The 11,002-nt window shown below is 38.4% G+C and overlaps 1 long non-coding RNA gene across 1 annotated transcript; it reads right to left on the bottom strand.

Moving 5' to 3' along the window:
* Window positions 1-959: 959 nt before the first annotated feature.
* On the bottom strand, window positions 960-3,770 carry LOC123903719. Its single transcript, XR_006808166.1, has 3 exons — window positions 2,688-3,770; window positions 2,187-2,295; window positions 960-1,461 (listed from the first exon to the last, which is right to left on the bottom strand). It is a non-coding gene; the product is annotated as an uncharacterized LOC123903719 (long non-coding RNA).
* Window positions 3,771-11,002: the final 7,232 nt, after the last annotated feature.

The raw sequence follows: 11,002 nt of genomic DNA, 5'->3' as shown, positions 1-11,002 counted from the left end.
GCACTTTCTAATATTTTAGGCAAGAGCAGTCTCTGGTAGGGGTCATCTTAAATCTTAAATTGCATTTATAGTTATGAATTAACAATATAATAATGAATGCAAAATTGTGATATTTAAGGTTTCCAAGTCATACTTTTCCAATTAATAACAGCCGAATATGTCTGTGTCTCACCAGACTCAGCTGCTGTAGCATTCTACAAAAGATAAGCACGTAACAGACCCGAGACAGTCCCAGGTTCTGCCTACATCAGACCTGAAACAGAACACAATCCCTTGGCTAAATTCCAATATTAAAGTAACTGATGAACACAATTTTCGACAATAAAGTTTGAGTCTAGCACTTGTTACCATACGTTCCCATAAACTTCAAAATAGACAACAAAACAGAGCATAATTATGAACATCTAATTTACAGACATCGAAGAACATATATTAAATATAGGGACATCGAGGCACATTGCAATTGCATTTAGACCATCAATTTTAGAGACATCAAGGGATATAAACTCAATTTAGGGACATCGTGGTACATAAACTCAATATAGGGACATCGAGGGGATAAACTCAATTTAGGGACATAAACTCAATTTAGGGACATCGAGGGACATATACTCAAACACCTTCCCAATTTACCGTTATGAAAAAATCATTATCAAGGGTTATCTCGACTTGCATTTCAAGTTATGAATAAAACGTTCATAAACAAATTGCATTTAGACCATAAAATAAGAATTCATATTGTAAACAACATTTTCCGTAAATATTTATCTCGTTAGAGTCATCCAAACACATGATCTCAATAATTGTCTTAAGAATAACTTTTAGCCATTATACAATGAATTACTTTCCAATTTAGCCTTCATAGGTTTGATAATCATCATTCACCAATTTAGCACATTGTTGGATACTCAAGATTATGCACTCCCATTTAAATTGAATACGGATCATCAATAGGGATATCGAGGAACATATATTCAATTTACGGACATGGAGGACATATATTCAATTTTTGCATCTAAGGCACCAAAGGTCTTCTCCACTTACATTTGTAGTTATGAACATTTGTAGTTATGAATAAGCATTCACACTGAAATTGCATTCAGACCATCCGTTTTAGGGACATGGAGGAACATAAACTCAACTTAGGGACATCGAAGGACATACCATCAATTAGGGAACATATACTCACCAAGAGGTACGCCGGCATCCACTCCACAAAGAAGGGCAATCCATTCTGTCTTTGATAGCACAAATTGACCATGTTTGTCACGGATACATATTCCAAACCCAACTTTATTTAAATGCGACACAAAGGATGCATCAATATTACATTTGAATCACCCAGGAGTCGAATTTTAAAATTAACAAAAGTCGAATATGACTACGCAACACCAGGCTCAGCTGCTGTAGCATTCTGCAAATCACCAGCCCGCATCAGACCCGAAGCAATTCAGATTCTACCTGCATCAGACATAAACAGAACACAATCTCTGTGCTAAATTCCAACATTGAAGTAACTGATGAACACAATTTTCAACTGTAAAGCTTGAGTCTATCACTTGATCCCATAAACTTCATAATAGACAACAATACAAAGCAGAATTAGGAAAATTTAATTAAGGGACATTGAGGTACGTATATTCAATTTAGGGACATCAAGCAACAGATATTCAATTTACGGCCATCGAGGGACATATATTTAATGTTGCATCTAAGGCGGAAAGTGTCTTCTCCAGTTACATTTGAAGTTATGAAGCATTCACATTGAAATTGCATTCAAACCATCAATTTTCCGGACATCAACGGACATAAACTCAATTTAGGGACATCGAGTGACCTGTACTCATTTTTTAAATCGAAGGCACCAAGGCACACAACCATTTTCCCAATTTACCGTTATGAAAAAATCATTATCAAGTTATGAATAAACTATTCATATTCAAATTGTATTCAGACCATAAAATAAAATTTCATATTGTAAACCACATTTTTCTGAAAAAATTCATCTAGTTAGAGTCATCCAAATATATCATCGCAATACTTGTCTTAAGAATTCTTTTAGCAATTATACAGTTTCTTACTTTACAGATTAGCCTTCTTAGATTTGAATAATAAAGATTCACCAATTTAGCAGATTGTTAGATAATCAAGATTAACACAAGATTTTGGAGAGAGTGTGAGTTTACTTCACCAATTAACAGCGGCTGAATATGACTGTGCCGCACCAGGCTCAGCTGCTGTAGCATTCTGCAAAGCACCAGCCCATATCATACCTAAAGCAATCGCAGGTTCTGCCTGCATCGGATTTAAAACAGAACACAACTTTGTGCTAAATTCCAACATTAAAGTAACTAATGAACACAATTTTCAACTATAAAGCTCGGGTCTAGCACTTGTTCCCATACGTTGTTCCCATAAACTTCATAATAGACAACAAAACTTTGCAGAATTATGAACATCTAATTTGAGGACATTAAGGTACATATATTCAATTTAGGGACATCGAGGGACATATATTCAATTTTGCATTTAAAGCGCCAAGGGTCTTCTCCACTTACATTTGTAGTTATGAATAAGCATTCACATTGAAATTGCATTCAGACATCAATTTTAGGGGACATCGAGGGACATAAACTGAATTTAGGGACATTGAAGGACATACCATCAATTAGGGAACATATACTCACCAAGAGGTACGCCGGCATCCATTCGACAAAGAAGGGCAATCCATTCTATCTTTGAAAGCACAAATTGACCATGTTTGTCACAGATACATATTCCAAACCCAACTGCCATGCTCCAGGTTCTTCAGGAAATGATCATGAATTGCAGGTGCAGTATCATCAATCATCCATTGCCATGTCAGTTCTTCCAAAGTCATCAGAACAAAACAATGTTCAAAAAGTGTCCTTGATTGGTCAAGTAGAGGTTCAAACACAACTGGATCTGAAGGTACTTATGCATCACATCACCAGTATCCATCAAACATGAGAGGTTGAAGCCGAGGAATGTTAGAATCTTAACGGATTGCCTCTTGGTGGTAGATAGCACCAACTGTAAATTCAAACTGAAAACCTGATTTTCATGACAGAAGAAGGGTTTACAATTGCATTAGTGCAAATTATATTTCAGTTGCAAACTGACAGATTATGAAAAGTTCATAATTTGCAAACCCGTTTCAGTTGTTCTGGCATCAACTACTTAGGTAGAATATTTGAGGCCCTGGGTTAACTGTCTCAGAGACGGCATCAACTACTTATATTTACATGGTAGTAAATATAACTATTGACAAACTAATTTTTTAATATAGCTATATCTTGCATTGGGACTATGGCAACTTATTAACAACAAATAAATAGTAAAAAGTCAACTTGTACAAGGATCCTGGTACTTTATCAGAAACATGGCGTTGTTCAACTAAGAATAACTTTCATCTTGCCAGAATTTGTTATTACACCTCCATTAAAATAAGCAGAACCTATGCAATTGAATTTTGATGAATGGACTTCAGTAACACATTCAATTGAAAATTTGAAATTAGATTCTAATATGTGAGTGAATGCTTTAACATTTGTTGTCATGAATGCGTGTAACTAATCACCAGTTAATGCCCTTGGTCTATGTTCAATACTGGAGAGGGACATCCCCGTCTGTGAAACTGCTCTGACGAATGCCATATTTGCTGCCAAAGTTGGGGCATGATAATGGTCACCAGTGCCAAAGACAATCTTGTTTTTTAATGCCAGCTTCCTAGTTGTTGGGAGGCCCATCATGCGCGTTCTGAAGGAGTATCAGGAACAACCCTGTGGTGATCCTCCAGATTGTCAGTTCAAAATGTTGACAACTTTGAAAAAAATATAATTACGAAACTTGTTGTCATGTGTGAACACACAAGACCTATGAAGCACAGACACTCCTTGGATTAGGCGTGTCCCGGTGTCGGACATGCGTCGGTGTCCGGCACCGACATGACACCGACACTTATAATTACATTGAATTATGTCATTTTCTCAAATTATTATCGGTGTCAACATGTCGGTGTCCATGTCATGCCCGGTGTCTCTATCCTTGACATGATTAAATTAAGAAAATCCCTAAATGGTATTGTACTATAGAGTTTAGAAAACATCTGTTTATTGCAAATGTAAGTAGTGTTTATTCATGAATCATGACCTCTCTTCTACAATGATGTCAAAGGTGGTGGATCGCGGAAAATAGTGGTTTGCTCAAATTCCACTACGCTACAATACTATAGCCGCTATTTAACAATACATGTACTGTGTACTAAATAGCATATCTCATAACAATAGTGATTTGTTCAAATTCCACTACGCACGCTATAGCCGCTATTTGACAGCACTGCTCTCCTTATCATGATAAATTTCCTACTTGGAATGTAAAATGTGTACATATTGGATGTTATTTTCTCCTATTATACATTGTTTTTATATGTTTACGGAAGTTACAATCTTTGAGGAAATATCATTCTTTGTGCTAAGTTTAACATACTAACACTGTCAAAAAAAATTGATTTTTCATTTGCAGAATAAATCCAGGTGGTTAATAGAGAAAAAATAACTCATTAAACTCACCTGAGACAATTTATTAACTTGTTAGCTCTAAGTTTCTCATTAGGCCCTCCACACATTAGTACCAACTCCGGTGGTTAATAGAGAAAAAATAACTCATTAAACTCACCTGAGACAATTTATTAACTTGTTAGCTCTAAGTTTCTCATTAGGCCCTCCACACATTAGTACCAACTCCTTAAATTCTGACAGAACACTCTCACAAATTATGCCATGCTTTCCACACAGGACTTTACCAAATTCCACATGGATTGGATTTTGAAGTTCAGACATAATCTAGCACAAATATTGGAGAAAGCTTTTGTCAATTCAAATATTGCACAAATATTGAATTATTCAATTGACACCAATGAAAACCAGAAAAGTTTATAAAAACTACATACAGTGCAAATATTTAATTCGCATAGTTAACTAAAACACCATATAACTTTAGGTTAGTAATACGAAGGACAAGTAATCACTATGAATGAAGATGTGAGTAAGATGTGAGTAAATTCATGATCATTGCCAATTTAATAAACTTCGGTAACAAAATATGAATGAAGGGGTGATGAGTTTGATAAATAAAAAATTGGAATTGACAAAGACAATGACCATTTCACTAAAGTCAAAATGCTAAACTAAGAATCATTTCAAAAGTCAAAACTGGATCATCGAGTCTTCATATTTTGAAAGTTTTGATGTTTAAGCTAACGACTGTTAATTGAATAATTGGAATGTTTCATCATCAAATAGAAACATGCTAAAGGTCAAAAACAGAAAGCAGGAGGCAAAAAATATCAATAACTCACTTGACCAATCACAAAGTCATAGTTTCCCTTTAACCGCTGTCTCGGATCACTTTCCGGAGTAGCCAAAAGTTTCTCTGTTCCACCATTACTAATTCCTGATACAAAAGCTATCAAAGCTGTTGTATCAAAATTTACCAGATCACTTCCAGCTAAAAGATTCCTAGACTCAGTGGATACAGAATTTTTATCGTCCAGGGAACTTAGTTTCATTCCTGTAATAACAGAACAGAACGTATCACCCAACTTTGTTTCAATATCGTCTTGTGATATCTGTGGTCTAGTTTCAGTTTTATCTATAGAACGCTCAAGTTGAAACGAACCCACATTAATGGCATTTTTTTCTAAAGGATGAAGCTGTGTTTCAGCCTTTTCTACTGAAACCTCTACTCGAGAAGAATCCACAGTCGAACCTTTAGCATTACATCAAGAATTCGGAACAACATCCTTGTCATCAACAAGGTTGATTTCAAGGACACATGCATCTCTATATAAAGCTTGAGTCTAGCACTTGTTACCATACGTTCCCATAAACTTCATAATAGACAACAAAACAGAGCAGAATTATGAACACCTAATTTAGGGACATCGAGCCACCTATATTCAACTTTGCATCTAAGGCGCCAAGGATCTTCTCCAGTTACATTTAAAGCAATGATGCATTTACAGTGCAATTGCATTCAGACCGTCAAGGGATATAAACTCAATTGAGGGACATAAACTCAATTTAGGGACATCGAGGGACATATACTCAACCATCTTCCCAATTTAACGTTATGAAAAAATCATTATCAAGGGTTATCTCGACTTGCATTTCAAGTTATGAATAAAACGTTCAAATTCAAATTGCATTTAGACCATAAAATGAATTCATATTGTAAACCACATTTTGCATAAAAAATTCATCTCGTTAGAGTCATCCAAATACAGCGTCGCAATACTTGTCTTAAGAATTCTCCACTTACATTTAAGTTATAAAGCATTCACATTGAAATTGCATTCAGACCATCAGTTTTCGGGACATCAGTGGACATCAATTTAGGGACATCGAGGGACATAAACTCAATTTAGGGACATCGAGGAACATAAATTCAATTTAGGAACATCGAGGGACAAACTCAATTTAGGGACATCAAGTGACATGTAATCAATTTTGCATCGAAGGCACCAAGGCACACAACCATCTTCCCGATTAACCGTTATGCAAAAATCATTATCAAGGGTCATCTCAACTTGTGTTTCATTCAGATCGTATCAGACCTGAAGCAATCACAGGTTCTGCCTGCTTCAGATTTGAAACAGAACACAATCCCTGTGCTATATTCCAAAATTAAAGTAACTAATGGACACAATTTTCAACTATAAAGCTCAGGTCAGCACTTGTTCCCATAAACTTCATAATAAACAACAAAACTTTGCAGAATTATGAACATCTAATTTGGGGACAATGACATTGAGGTACATTATTCAATTTAGAGACATCAGGGACATATATTCAATTTTGCATCAAAGGCTCCAAGGGTCTTCTCCACTTACATGTAAAGTTATGAAGCATTCACATTGAAATTGCATTTAGACAATCAATTATAAGGACACCGAGGGACACAAGCTCAATTTAGGGACATCGAGGGACATAAGTTCAATTTAGGGACATCGAGGGACATAAGTTCAATTTAGGGTCATCCAGTACATTAATTCAATATAGGAACATCGAGGGTATAAACCCAATTTAGGGACATCGAGGGACATACCATTAATTAGGGAACATATACTCACCAAGAGGTACGCCCACATCCACTCCACAAAGAAGGGCAATCCATTCTCTCTTTGAAATCACAAATTGACCGCGTTTGTCACGGATACATATTCCAAACCCAACTTTATTTAAATGTGACACAAAGGATGCATCAATATTACATTTGAATCACCCAGGAGTCGAATTTTAAAATTAACAGAAGCCAAATATGACTGCGCAGCACCAGGCTCAGCCATTGTAGCATTCTGCAAATCACCAGCCGCATCAGACCCGAAGCAGTTCAGGTTCTGCCTGCATCAGATTGAAACAGAACACAAGCTCTGCGCTAACTTCCAACATTAAAGTAACTAATGAACACAATTTTCAACTGTAAAGCTTGAGTCTAGCACTTGTTCCCATATATTGTTCCCAAAAACTTAATAATAGACAACAATACAAAGCAGAATTATGAAAATTTAATTTAGGGACATTGAGGTGCATATATTCAATTTAGGGACATCGAGCGACATATATTCAGTTTATGGCCATCGAGGGACATTATTTAATTTTCCATCTAAGGCGCCAAGTGTCTTCTCAACTTACATTTGAAGTTATGAAGCATTTACATTGAAATTGCATTCAGACCATCAGTTTTCGGGACATCGACGGACATAAACTCAATTTAGGGACATCAAGTGACCTGCACTCAATTTTGCATCAAAGGCACCATGGCACACAACCATCTTCCCAATTTACCGTTATGAAAAAATCATTATCAAGGGTCACCTCAACTTGTGTTTCAAGTATGAAAAAATCAAGGGATATAATACTCAACCAATTTCCCGTTATATATACTCAACCATTTTCCCAATTTCCCGTTATAGAAGTGATTTACCTGTTATCAGCGGGTTTGGAATCAATTTAGGGACATCGAGGGACATAAGCTCAATTTAGGGACGTCGAGGGTCATAAGCTCAATTTAGGGACACCGAGGGACATAAGCTCAATTTAGGGACACCGATGAACATAAGCTCAATTTAGGGACTCCGATGGACATAAGCTCAATTTAGGGACTCCGAGGGACATAAGCTCAATTTACGGACATCGAGGGTCATATACTGAATTTGGACATCGAGGGACATAAGTTCAGTTTAGGGACATCGAGGGACATAAGCTCAATTTAGGGATACCGAGGGACATAAGCTCAATTTTGGGACAGCGAGGGTCATAAGATCAATTTAGGGACACCGAGGGACATAAGCTCAATTTTGGGACAGCGAGGGTCATAAGCTCAATTTAGGAACATCGAGGGACATAAGCTCAATTTAGGGACACTGAATGACAAAAGCTCAATTTAGGGACAACGAGGGACATAAGCTCAATTTAGGGACATCGAGGGACATAAGCTCAATTTAGGGACACCGAGGGACATAAGCTCAATTTAGGGACACCAAGGGACATCGTAAGCTCAATTTAGGGACATCGTAAGCTCAATTTAGGGACACCGAGGGACATAAGCTGAATTTAGGCACACCGAGGGACATAAGCTCAATTTAGGGACATAGAGAAACATAAGCTCAATTTAGGGACACCGAGGGACAAAAGATCAATTTTGGCCCACCGAGGGACATAAGTACAATTTAGGGACACCGAGGGACATAAGATCAATTTAGGGAAACCGAGTGACATAAGCTCAATTTAGGGACACCAAGTGACCTGCACTCAATTTTGCATCAAAGGCACCATGGCACACAACCATCTTCCCAATTTACCGTTATGAAAAAATCATTATCAAGGGTCACCTCAACTTGTGTTTCAAGTATGAAAAAATCAAGGGATATAATACTCAACCAATTTCCCGTTATATATACTCAACCATTTTCCCAATTTCCCGTTATAGAAGTGATTTACCTGTTATCAGCGGGTTTGGAATCAATTTAGGGACATCGAGGGACATAAGCTCAATTTAGGGACGTCGAGGGTCATAAGCTCAATTTAGGGACACCGAGGGACATAAGCTCAATTTAGGGACACCGATGGACATAAGCTCAATTTAGGGACTCCGATGGACATAAGCTCAATTTAGGGACTCCGAGGGACATAAGCTCAATTTACGGACATCGAGGGTCATATACTGAATTTGGACATCGAGGGACATAAGTTCAGTTTAGGGACATCGAGGGACATAAGCTCAATTTAGGGATACCGAGGGACATAAGCTCAATTTTGGGACAGCGAGGGTCATAAGATCAATTTAGGGACACCGAGGGACATAAGCTCAATTTTGGGACAGCGAGGGTCATAAGCTCAATTTAGGAACATCGAGGGACATAAGCTCAATTTAGGGACACCGAATGACAAAAGCTCAATTTAGGGACAACGAGGGACATAAGCTCAATTTAGGGACATCGAGGGACATAAGCTCAATTTAGGGACACCGAGGGACATAAGCTCAATTTAGGGACACCAAGGGACATCGTAAGCTCAATTTAGGGACATCGTAAGCTCAATTTAGGGACACCGAGGGACATAAGCTGAATTTAGGCACACCGAGGGACATAAGCTCAATTTAGGGACATCGAGGGACCTAAGCTCAATTTAGGGACATCGAGGGTCATAAGCTCAATTTAGGGACATCGAGGGTCATAAGCTCAAGTTAGGGACACCGAGGGACATAAGCTCAATTTTGGGACACCGAGGGTCATAAGCTCAATTTAGGAACATCGAGGGACATAAGCTCAATTTAGGGACACCGAGTGACAAAAGCTCAATTTAGGGACATCGAGGGACATAAGCTCAATTTAGGGACACCGAGGGACAGAAGCTCAATTTAGCGACACCGAGGGACATAAGCTCAATTTAGGGACACCGAGGGACATAAGCTCAATTTAGGGACACCGAGGGACATAAGCTCAATTTAGGGACACCGAGGGACATAAGCTGAATTTAGGCACACCGAAGGACATAAGCTCAATTTAGGGACATAGAGAAACATAAGCTCAATTTAGGGACACCGAGGGACACAAGCTCAATTTAGGGACATCGAGGGACACAAGCTCAATTTAGGGACACCGAGGGACACAAGCTCAATTTAGGCCCACCGAGGGACATAAGCACAATTTAGGGACACCGAGGGACATAAGATCAATTTAGGGACACCGGGGGACATAAGCTCAATTTAGGGACACCGAGGGACATAAGCTCAATTTAGGTACACCGAGGGACATAAGCTCAATTTAGGGACACCGAGGGACATAAGCTCAATTTTGGGACAGCGAGGGTCATAAGCTCAATTTAGGAACATCGAGGGACATAAGCTCAATTTAGGGACACCGAGGGACAAAAGCTAAATTAAGGGACAACGAGGGACATAAACTCAATTTAGGGACATCGAGGGACATAAGCTCAATTTAGGGACACCAAGGGACATAAGCTCAATTTAGGGACACCAAGGGACATCGTAAGCTCAATTTAGGGACATCGTAAGCTCAATTTAGGGACACCGAGGGACATAAGCTGAATTTAGGCACACCGAGGGACATAAGCTCAATTTAGGGACATAGAGAAACATAAGCTCAATTTAGGGACACCGAGGGACATAAGCTCAATTTTGGCCCACCGAGGGACATAAGTACAATTTAGGGACACCGAGGGACATAAGATCAATTTAGGGAAACCGAGGGACATAAGCTCAATTTAGGGACACCGAGGGACATAAGCTCAATTTAGGGACACCGAGGGACATGAGCTCAATTTAGGGACACCAAGGGACATAAGCTCAATTTAGGGACACCGAGGGACATAAGCTCAATTAAGGGACACCGAGGGACATAATCTCAATTAAGGGACATCGAGGGACATAAGTTCAATTTAGGGACATCGAAGGACAA

The sequence above is a fragment of the Trifolium pratense genome, linkage group LG2 (assembly GCF_020283565.1).
Source record: "Trifolium pratense cultivar HEN17-A07 linkage group LG2, ARS_RC_1.1, whole genome shotgun sequence".
Lineage (NCBI taxonomy): Eukaryota > Viridiplantae > Streptophyta > Magnoliopsida > Fabales > Fabaceae > Trifolium > Trifolium pratense.
This window is presented reverse-complemented; position numbering and strand designations above follow the sequence as displayed.